Source organism: Neophocaena asiaeorientalis, unplaced genomic scaffold (assembly GCF_003031525.2).
Source record: "Neophocaena asiaeorientalis asiaeorientalis breed wild unplaced genomic scaffold, Neophocaena_asiaeorientalis_V1.1 scaffold275, whole genome shotgun sequence".
Classification (NCBI taxonomy): Eukaryota; Metazoa; Chordata; class Mammalia; order Artiodactyla; family Phocoenidae; genus Neophocaena; species Neophocaena asiaeorientalis.
The window spans coordinates 9627595-9639552 of NW_020173679.1; the positions used below are offsets into that span (position 1 = coordinate 9627595).

Below are 11958 nucleotides of genomic sequence, written 5' to 3' on the forward strand. Positions count from 1 at the left end.
TGTGTATATTCTGGATTTAATGCAGTAAGCATAAAATGCTGATTGCTCTTCTCCTTATTTTTCAAAATCAGCTGAAAACTCCAAAGACCCTGCACTACGGTCTGCTCTGTTAATAGATGTTTAAGTAGGTCTTCTTCTTCATATGTGTGTGGAATTGGTGTGGGCAAGGGAATCCTGTCATTGTAGGACAAGTCAATTCTGAATTTTCAGATTCTTCCCACTTCCTGCTTCTGCCTTCTTTTTTTTTTTTTTTCTTCTGCCTTCTTTTTATTTTTTTAAAAAAATATTTATTTGGTTGTGCGGGGTCTTAGTTGCAGCAGGTGTGCTCCTTAGTTGTGGCTTGCAGGCTCCTTAGCTGTGGCATGCGAGGCATGCATGTGGGATCTAGTTCCCTGTCCAGGGATGGAACCCGGGCCCCCTGCATTGGGAGTGCGGAGTCTTAACCACTGTGCCACCAGGGAAGTCCATATGCTTCTGCCTTCTTTGCCTCTGCCCCCTCATTTATAATTATAACTTTTTAACTGTGAAAATTATCTCATTAATTTTTGCTATAGATGTGAGTTTTAAAACTCTTTTTGAGGGTTCTCTTTCATAGAGTCTCAAATACTTTCTCCAGTATTGCAAATGAGGACTATTTGGGGGCGGGGGTGGGGGGGAGGCGGTGTCGTGTGGTGAGGGCAGTCTGCATGAGGGGAAGGCACAGAAGAGCCTCAGCCTGACTCAGCAGGTTAAGCATCCCCTAAGCATTTCTTTTTGTAAGATTTTAAGTAAATACTTTGGAACTCAAACTCCACTCTGCTTGCAGCCCAATGTATCCAACTGTGTATGTAAATGCACTATTAGTATGTTTGTATTCCATATAAATATACAGATCGAATCGGTCTGTGTGTGTAATTTACACACAGCTGTGTTCACGCTCCCTTAACACCAGTATTTTCAGCAAGAGTGAGGTATCATGGGAGCACTGTTGTTCCAAACAAAAGCCAGCAGAGCAGCCTCGAGGTGGGGCCCATTACCAGCCCCTGACGTGGGACCCTCCCTTGACAGAGTCTCTTGTGATAGACATCCTGCGTGGAGGTAGTATGCGACCAGAAGGGTGCCTGTCATAGAAAGAAAATAGTGACCGCCAGTTAGACCAGGATCTGCCTTGTGACCCAGTTTTGCCTTTTGTAGTTGAAATACACTCACTCCTCTTCCCCCTCCAGCCCCCTGCGTTTCCTAAAGGGATACTTGATTTTCCTCTCATTTCGGAGAGCATTCAAAGTGACCAAAGTTAGTAAGGAGCCCTAGCCCTTGTCATGTTGTCATGAAAGGGAAACAGTCCAGGAGCCGCTTCTATGACCCTGGAGCTGGACAGGGCCTCATTTTCCCCTTTTTAGGAAGTGGGGCAGGAGTGGATGGTAACAATTTCTAGACTGAGTTCTTCTGGAAGACACGTTTCACTTAATTTGAAATAACAGGCCTATGTGATTTTATTTCATTTAGGACTGTATGATATCATTGTCCAGTATTCTAACAATGTATTTATTTTACTTCCCTACTAGAAAACTTGTATTGCTTTAGATGTTTTAATGTTTTATCAAAAAGGAGCAGGGCTCATCCTAAACCTGTGCTATCCACTGTGTAACCACTGGCCACACGCGGCCGCTGAGCACCTGAAATGTGCTATAGCCCGAGTTGAGATGTGCTGTTGGTGGAAAACAGACACTGAATTCCCCAGGCTGAGGAGGAGAAAGGCAATGTAAAATATTTCATTAATGATTTGTATATTGATTACACATCGAAATGATAATATTTTGGATATATTAATGTCTTACTGATGTTCATTTTACCTCTTTTTAAAATATGGCTACTGGAGAATGAAAGTTACCTACTTGGCTCACATTTGTGGCTCACATTCAGCTTTTATTGGGCGGCCATTGACCTAAACACCTTGCATTATAATTTTTGCGAAAGACCTCCCACTAAAGAGTTCTACTTCTTTGTTGTCTTGTAACTTATAGACAAGCCACATTTCTTTTTCAGTTTATTCCCTGTTCCTTCTGTGCCAACACCTGCTTCGTTAAAGAAGGTGAACTTTTTAGTGACTTAATTATGAGCCACTTGACCAAGAACATTTACGTGGGGACTACAGTGCTATCACAGGGAGAGAAGGTGCCTCTTATGTCCGTTTGGGTTCGTTATTAGTGTTGGGTTATTTTTAATTTGGGTGTAGCTGGGCAGCCATAATTGGCAAGAGGTATTTAGCTGGCGGTATTTCTACATCTGTTAATGCTTGCTGCTTAACTAGCCAGTTCTCATTTGACTTGAAAGTGCATTGAAGCGTGCTGCTCCGATATTCACCCCGTGGCAATGCTGTGTTAGGCCTGCAGTAATGAAAGGGCTTCAGCTACTCAGCATAATCATCTAGACTCAGAGGGTCACATAGACAGAGATGTATAGGATGGCTCAGTGGCCTTTGCTAGTGGGCAAGGTTGCTGTGTAAACCATCCAACATAAGGTCATTTTCCCGTTGGGCATGTGGTCTTTGAAAAATGGAGTGACTTTTTTTTTATGTTTGCGACCACCTGGGAAGGGTTTTGCGCACAGGTGTGTTGAAAAAGGAAATTGTGGGCTTCACTCTGGGTGGTGAGCCGGCATCAGGGAGTGGACTAGCGTGGTGTCTCTAGTGAGACTTGTATGTTTGAACGGACAGGAAAGGTGGTGTTGAATCATTCTGTAGGTAGTAATTAGAGAGTCAGAAACTTAGCACTGAGCGTAGGTCAGGAGACCTTGAGTCAAGCTGCAGGGCCAATGGCTGGGAAATAAACAGCACTGTAAGAAGGCCACGCCGGTTCGCCCCCCAGATACATTCATTTCTTCATTCAGCCGGTGCTAGTGGTCACCTGCTCTGCGTGTCAGGGGCTGTTCTAGGTGCTGGGGATTCCCTCATGTACTCAGTATCATACATAGCATGTCATGTCATGTCAGGGCAACAAGAGCTCAGTGTTAACATAGAGCAGAGGAAGGTTATAGAGAGTGAGAGGGCCTGCGGATTGTCTGAGGAAGTCTAATTGGAAGATGGTTTACTGGTTGATTTAATTAATAGTTGACTAACATTGAGATGAAAGGTTTTAGTAATGAATCTTGTATTGGTTTCCTATTGCCGCATAACAAATTACTCTCAACGATAAAAATCACCTCAACTTAAAACGAGAACGATCATTTATTATCCTGTTTCTGCAGGACAAGAATTTAGGAATGGCTCAGCTGTGCCTTCTGACTTGGGGTGCTTTCGTGAGGCTGCAGTCAGATGGTAGATGGGGTTGGAGTCATCTTGAAGGCTCCTTCACTTGCGAGTCCAGGCTAGGAAAACTCAGATGGCGGGGGGCTGCACAGCTGGAGCTTCTGAGGCATCTCTCTCTCTCTCTCTCTCTCTCTCCGCCTCCCTAGGTGGTCTCCCCAGCATGGTGACTTCTGGATAACCATACCTCTTAATGTGGTGGCTCAGGGCTCCAAAGACACATGTCCAGAGAAGGAGAGCCAAGCAGAAGCTCTGTTACCTTTTATGCATGCCCCAGCCTCAAGCTACCAGTGCCACTTGTGCCCTGTTGGTCAGGATAGTTACAAAGATCCACCCAGGCTCCAGGGCAGGGAACAGAGACCCACATCTCAGTGGAGTGTCTTCATCACACTGTAGGAGCAGCATGTAGGATCGGACGGAAATAAGAGTCTGTCACAAATACAAAGCTTTTGTGAGCATGTGTGTTTGTTTGTTTTGTTTTAAATAATGTATGATCCTTGCCTGTAAAGTGAGAGCCTTGACCAGCTTAGATGTTCTAAAGCTTCCTTCCGACTCTAATATTCTCGGATTCTACTATTATCACAGACATGGCAGGGAGTGAGAGTTGAGCTGACGACTGCCTAGCTTTTGTAGACATTTCTGGAGCACGTCAGCAGAGCCAGCTGGGGGTAGGATGACTGCTGGACTCTTCTTGCTGGCCTCAAACACCTTAGGACCTAGCACTTGAGTCACCCTTTGTGTTTCTGTAGCTAATCTTCGGTGGCGGGTGGGGCAGAGGCAGGGGGGATAAAACGGTGATGAGGCCAGGAGCTGTCTGTTGTCACAATGCTTGTGAATTGAGGAAGGTAGAAGAATCAGGGCAGGATCATATTAGACCTACCTCCCCCAATTCTCATTCTCATATTCTTTGGCCTTTGGAAGATTGGAAAGTGAAGGAACCAGGAAAAAGAGCTCTTTGGTATTATTCCTACATGACAGCTGAATATTTGGAATCTGCTGTATTTGACCCTAGAGAGGACTTCTCTTAGAAACGGACGGGCTTGTATTTGGGCTTCTCTTCTGAGGACCATCAAATCTTTTGGGATGAGGGGGAGAAACGGGTCTTTTTTGCAAAACCTAGGATTTATTTAATGTTAAAGGTATCTTAGACCGATCTTCTGCATTTCCACGTAAGACAGTTGATAAAACATATCATGCATTAACAGGGTCTCTTTTTGGAAAGAGTTTAGCCATCCTCCTGTCTCTGTGTAGGAGAGAGGCCACCTGCCTGACTGCAGCTCCCAGTGGTGGAGAACTAGGCATCCACTGTTGAGGCTTTACGGATAGATGAGAGAAAGCCCGCCACTCCTCCTCTTACACACGTGCATACGGAAGCCCGGAGGAGGCCTAGTGACCTATGCAAGGGTGTCGTTATTTGGTGGCAGAGCCATGCACTCCAAGCCAAGTGTTTCTGTGGGAAAAATTTTAACATGGACATACAGCATACAATCTCTGGCACTTCTGCTTCAAAGAGCAAGTGTGTATATGTTTATACCTAAAATTTCCTTTAGAGGTTTTCTGTTTTTTTTTTTTTAAGACAGATAATACCGTTTAATTCCTCTGATATGTATAGATACAAGAGAAAGTTTTCTGCACCTGGATTCCAAGCAATTAATCCTATTTCGAAATCTCATCTCTCTACTTCTCCACCCTTCCTGATTAGCTGTGGATTGGGGCAGGATATTTAATTTACCTAAACTTCCAGATTCTCCACCTGTAGCACGGACCCAGTGACACCTGTGTTGGAGAGTGTATTGAGGAGCCTTGAGGAGGATGTGGTCTGGAACCCACCAGTATCCATGTTGCGACTGTGATGTCCTGAGACAATGGAAGATGTTACTCTGGATAGAAAGCGTAGGACAAGTCTGAGCTAGGGAAAATGTCAGGTCTCAGACTTGAGAACCATCAGTAAAAATGTGGTTATTATTTTATTTTTTTAATTAATTACTTTATTTATTTTTGGCTGCGTTGGGTCTTCGTTTCTGTGCGAGGGCTTTCTCTAGTCGCGGCGAGCGGGGGCCACTCCTCACCGCGGTACGCGGGCCTCTCACTGCCGCGGCCTCTCCTGTTGCGGAGCACAGGCTCCAGACGCGCAGGCTCAGTAGTTGTGGCTCACGGGCCTAGTTGCTCCGTGACATGTGGGACCCTCCCAGACCAGGGCTCGAACCCATGTCCCCTGCATTGGCAGGCAGACCCTCAACCACTGCGCCACCAGGGAAGCCCTGTGGTTATTATTTTAAATTGTGATCCTATTTGCTATTTTTAAACTATAACTAGTTGAATGGAACTTAACTATTAACTAGTTATTCTGGAATACTGCTAGTAAATTCAGCGTGTACTTACAAAGTAGAGTCAACAAGAAATTAGGAGCAACATACCAGAAATCTCGGAGATGCCCACCACGGCTTGCTGGCCGGTCTCCTCTCAGACGCACTGCTTCTGCTGCTGTTTATTGAAAACGTCATGCTTTACTAGGGTCGCCCTTTCGTTGATGTGTTAAATATTTTAAATCGAAACCCAAATTATACTTTTCAAAGCAGTATCAATAGTGTACCTCTAGCCGGAAGCGTGTTTTCGATATGGGGTGATGGGAATCTGTAACAAACAGGATTATATGGATGAAATGCAATAGGTTCTCATCTGGTGGTTGCTCAGTGAGAGCCACTGTTGAGTGAACAGGTAGGAGTCCTGGAATACAGATGTCTGGAAAGGCTTTTATTTCTTCTGCTTGGCATCCGTCTTCTCTTTTTTCTCCCTACCCCTCATTAACATAGGCCCACATTTAGGAAGCGTCTTCAGTTTTCTGCTGCTGCTCCTTCTCTGCACCTTCAGAAGACCAGTGGACAGCTCCTCTTACTCTCTGCCTGGCTTGTGGGCCTACACTTTCGTCTCTCCACTGGGGGCAACTGTGGTTTGCTTGCTTGCAGATCTGCCTGCTCTTCAGTCCCCTGAGAAGCAGCAAGTCATTAACATAAAATTTTGTGCGGAAAACAGCGTAGAGCAGGAGCCATTTTCACAGTGGGACTCACTTTAATACCTGCAGTGTTTTCCAAACAGTTATGTAAGAGGACTGAGTAAGAGTCGCTTTTCAGAAGTCCTGGTGAGTTTCTGACTGTGATACACTAGTTAAAATTCACCAGAGGGAGTTAATTTTGAAAGCTCTCAGCCAGGGGTTAATGCAGAGTTATCTTTTAGCCATTTTTGCAGCATTGCCCCTCTCCCCTGGCTCCTCTCCTCTGCTGTAGACACACAGGTCATATCCAGCACTTGAGATGAGCCGCGTTGGGAGTTTCACGTGCACACGAGGGAGATAAGTGCACCTTAGTCTTTGGCCTCATCTACCCAGTACTCCTCTGGGTGCAATCCAATTTGATATTAAGAGTAATCTTTTTTGAGATAGGTAGGGCAGGTATTTTATGGCCAGTTTAAAAGATGAACAAACCGAGACAAGAATAAGTTAAGTTTCGAGAATATGACCTTTATTTGTCCATTCGTAGACCTTTGGGAAACACTTAAAATCTTGAAATGCAAACGCAGGCAGCAGGTGCCCATCATAGCCCTGATCCACACACTCTCCTCAACTCCATTCTTAGCCTTCACCCCATCCCTGAAGTTCCCTGACTGTTTACATTTGTCAGTCTTGACCCTCCCACCCTGGTTCAAGGATTTGGTGACACGTGGTTAGTTTTCCCATCTGTAAAATGGAGCTATTAGTAGCCCCTGCCTTGTAAGGTTATTGCGGTGCTTCAATGAGTCAGTTGGTGTGGAGCCCTTAGGAGAGTGCCCGCCATTGGAGCAGTACTCAGTGCTGGCTGCTTTTATTGTTGAATAGGAGGTGTCTCCCTACCTTTCTCTCATCCCGACACATGACAGTGAAGCTGCTTGCCCCAGGCCAACCCTGGTCCACCCCTTCCCCCCACCCCCAGCGGGAGACAGTCAGTGTCTGGGCAGCCGGTGAGGCCGTCATCGCCCATGGGCACAGGGCTTGGGAGGCTCTGAGCTGGGGCAGGCTCAGCAATAATGAGCAGAACTTTTGAACTTGTTACTTTATCGTAAGAGAGAATGTTATCGCATTTTCACCCAATTATGTTTATCCCCGTTATGTATCTCCCATTTCAAAAGTGGCTGTGTCTAAACAGCCATGTCAGAATTACTCTGTGGAACAGAGAAGCAGACCAGATCCTAGGACTTCTGAGTTTGAATCTCACATTCTTTCCATTCTACCGAAATGAGAAATAGAGCTCTCCAGATTCTACTCAGACCCAAATTTAACAGCAAGTACTGTGTTCAGGTAACTCACTTTTCTTAAAGCCAAGAATTAAATGTTCTCTACCAGGAACTTACAGGTAGGTAACTTCTGATGGTGACATGAAGTTTCAGCTCAATAATAGCAAACTATAGCAGTGTGTCTAAGAACTGGGGGGTGATTACGTAACGTGGCCATCACTACAATGGCAATCATATTACAGTGTATAAATGTATCAGATGAACATGTTGCGTACCTCGTAACAGTGTCGTATGTCAAAATATTTCAGTAGGTAAAATCAAAATTGGAGCGCAATCACAAACGAAGTTGTTAAGCAAAGCAAAAGAACAGTCTCCTTGCCATTAATAAATCTGTATGTATATTTGGGTCTCATCTGGCTATGACGATTGAGAAATAGAAGAGGACTTGTCTTGTGCTCCCAAAAAACACACAGGTTGATTGAAAACAAAGAGCACCAGAGAAAACAGTGCCAGCACCCAGGGAACCTCAGCTCACGGCTCTGAGAGTGGCCGGACTGTAAGCCTGCAGGGCTGCCCGGCACTCGGAGCAGCGGCCCAGCCACAGCTCCCGCCTCGGGAAGGAGCAGCCTTCTTTCTCTTGCACCCTTGGCATCTTAGCAGTCTAACGTCTATACGCCGTCAGGGACAGAACAGCTAAGGGACAGAGACATAATTCATGAGGCCTTGAATCTCAGCACTGGAAATGCTGAATTTCAGCTCAACTGCTAGAATGCTATTAAGAAACAGACCGCGTCTGTGAACTTTCATTTAGAAGCTTCCAGTACCTGTCTGTCTGTGAGTCGATAGTGTTAATTATGAAATTAAAGTCTTAAAAAAAGTCAGGGTCTTCATTTGCAGAGAGATGAATGAATCGAGGGAACGGAGACTACAGCCTCAGTAACCTATTTAACATACTGACCTATTCTAATCATTGACCACTCTGAGTGGGTTGGCTTTGTTTCGATTTTAAAGGCTACTCTACATTTCTGGTAAACCACAAGGTAAAGGCTGGTCTCTGAGAAGCAGATGTTTTGCCAGTTTTGAGGCCTTGTGGCTTTCCATAGAGAAGTAACAGTACAGGCCACATGAAGCTTTTACTTCCTTTTTTTAAAAAAGTGGGGCCAGTGGTGCTTTGCACTTGATAGCATAGTCATTGATATACACTGACAGCAGTGGTTCGTGTTCACCATCAGATGTCAAATCCGTATTTCTGGAAGTAGTTAGTTTGAAATGTCTGTGAGACAAGTGTTCCCAAATGGGCTTGGATCATAGATTTAGCCTTAGAAATAGTAGTGAGAATCTTGGATGGTATTTAGAGCCATGGGAGCAGTGGAAATCATATTGGGAGGGAGTTTGTGGGGAGCAGAAAACCTAGAACAAAGCCTTGGGGAGACTCAGAGGTTGAGGGAGGAGAGAATTAAGCCACCAGGTGATATGAGAAAAATCAGCAGAGTTTGGTGTCATGGAGCCAATAAGATCAACTTTGTTATCGAAGTTCAAAATGGACCCTTTGGCATTTAACAGTCTATTTCCACTGTGACCACCCTAGCCCAGGCTCTTGTCATCTCATGGTTTGTTTCATCTGTGTATCACAGACTTGGGAGCTCCAGCTGCCTAATGCTATAGGGAGGCAAGGTGGTATAAGATACAATTCCTGTCTTTTCAGAGCTCATAGACACTATGAGTACATAAGACCTTTTACAAATAAATAAATGAGAAGTGAATGGGGACGGGGACGGTCAGGGAAGTCTCATTTTGGGGTGGGAGGGATTTGAGCTTGAGTTTGAGGTGAACTGGAGGGTAGGCTGTGGAGAGAAGTATTAAAGGTACCCCAGAGTTGGAAGTTCAGACAGAGGTGGTAGCATGGACCAGTTGGCATTACTGGACATCTGTTTGGAAAGGTAGGCCAGGACAGGATCCTGGTGTGCCTTGAATGCAGGGCTAAGGGTTAAACACCACCTGAAGAGGTCAAAGAGCTATTCTTAGATAGGGCCTGGGGGCAAGATGGTGTAGGAATCATGATGAAATCCCTGGTTTTGAAAAATTCCTCAGCAGAGGCTTGTAAATGGCTGGATGAGAGAGATGGGTTAGTAAGCTAGCTAGTAGGAAAGAAAGGTAAGGATTTGGCCTGGGACTACTGCTGGAATGAGTGGGAAAGGAAGGCACTGAAAGACCTTTCTTAGGAAGAATACTGAAGAGTTGATTTGATTTGGTGGGGCAGATGGAAAGGGCAGAGTCGCAGATCATGGGACCATGACTGAAATTGCTGACCTTCGTAGACTCTTGGCCCACTTCACCGAGACTGTGGCAGTAGTGCTGCAGGGCATGGATTTTGGAGCCCGGGTTTGAATTCTGCCTTGACCGCTGAGGAGTTGGGTGACCTTGGTCTGGTTACTTAACCCACGGTGCCTCAGCTTCCTTGTCGGTAAAATGGAGATAACAGCAGTACTTCCTTCTAGATTGTGAGGACTTTGAGGCTTCTGACATACAGTAGGTACTTCATAACTGTTGAATGGATGCTGTTCAGAGGATTATAACAAGTGGAGGAATCAGGGTCTGAACTCAGGTTTGCAGAACTCTCCCACATTACCCTGCTCTTCCAGGTTCAGCCTTTCTCAGGTGCTCCTTCACTGGGCCGGCCTCTCCCAGTGAACCTGTTGCGTGTCCTCACACATGCATGGCCCTGCCATTCCACCATCTGACTCACGCCAGAGCCCACCTCAGCTTTGTGTAGACTCTCCCTGTCTGATTGCCACTTCCTGTTCTCTGCCTCTGTCTTTCCTGGGGGGCCTTCCCACCCCTCCACACCTGCAGATGCTGTCTGCTTTTCTTGATCTGCTTCCGTGAAGGCATTCTGAACAACAGTCCATCCCTCTTCTTGGCTCCCTTGCAGCACTGGTGAGCTGCCCTTCACTACTTCATGCTTGGCCGACCTAAGTCTCAGATTGTTCTGTAATCACCTCACACACATTTATCTTACCTGCAAAAAATGAATCCGTTTTAATAAAGGTCCATGGCTACCTCTTTTGTTGTTGTTATTTTAAAAACTCCTCCCAGTGTTAGGTGCTCACTAAATACTTAACTTCTTAACGAGTAGATTAAGAAGCATTAATTCTGAAGGCTGAGGTTGAGCTCCGGTCATCCTCATCTCACACCTGGGCTCCCTCTCTAGCCTTTTTAACTGCATTGCAGCCAGTCTGTCCCTAATGCACGCCGAGGGCCACACTGCCACCAGAGCAGTCTCTGTGCCGTCTTTTCATGGAACGCTCTTGCTTACACTTCTCCGCTGGCCTACAGCTAGGAGCAGAACTCTTCAGCCTGGCCTGGAAGGTTCTTTGCAACCTGACCCTCTCCCCACCTCTTCAGTCTTACCTGCTGGGACTCCACTTCGTACACCCTGCCCTCCTCGCAGTTCCCAGGGTGATCTGTGTGCCCTTCCTGGCTGACCCCTCTGCCTGGAGCCCTGCTGAGCCCACCTGACAGGCTCATGCTCCCCCTTGTCTCAGCCCCTACGACGACGGCAGCAGAGTAAGTTGCTTCCTCCTCCTGACCCCACCTCCTGCCCTTTGTTCCTCTGCTGCTTTTTGTTGGGGCCCAGAGATTGATCTGTTTACCCTGTTTGCCAGGCCTGCTCCTTGAGGGCAGGGCAGTCTCGTTCCTCTCCACATCCCGGTGGAGATGTGAAGATGTGGAGGTGCTCTGCACGCAGCCCGGGATGCGTGCTGAGCATGTAAATGATACTTTTTTCAGGTAACGAGGGTCACTCTGCTTCAGACTAGAGCAGAGCTTGCTTCTTTCTTGTGCCTTGCCAGATTTTTCCTTTTGAACTATACGAATTATGTTGAAAACTGACAGTGATGAGTCATATCTTAGAAAGGGGTGAAATCTGAAAATGCAGAGCCTCCAGGAATGGAGTAGGAGGTTGCAGATCGGTCTTCCCGGCCAAGTCTGGCTCTTCACTGAATTCGCCCGGCTGGTCTCAACCGCGGGGAGTGGGAGGGACTCCCCTCCCGGTGGGCAGGTGATTTATTGGCTGGGAAGCTTCCGCGGTGATTTAGTTGTGAAACGGCGCCCTGCGAGGTGCCGGCTGAGGCCTGGGCCGGGCGGGAGCGGCCGCCCACAATCCCGGGCCGGAGGGACCTCGGGGGTCGTCGGGGCCAGCCCCCCCATTTCGCAGCCCGGGTGCGGCGGGCGTGCGCTTCTGACTCTGCCCGCCCGGGGGGAGGTCCGGAGACGCAGCAGCCCGGGGAGGGCCCCAGCCCGGAGCCAGCACCGCGGGCGCCCTCCGCTCACGCCCGCCGCGGCGGGGAGGAAGTTTCCGTGCTCCGCCGCCCGGGTCGACTCCCGCTGTTCGGAAGGAGGAAACCGAG

At 47.1% G+C, this 11958-nt stretch overlaps 1 protein-coding gene across 1 annotated transcript in view; it reads left to right on the forward strand.

The window, feature by feature from the left end:
• RERE (arginine-glutamic acid dipeptide repeats) overlaps positions 1-11958 on the forward strand; it is a 423849-nt gene that overhangs the window by 350108 nt on the left and 61783 nt on the right. The window lies entirely within an intron of this gene.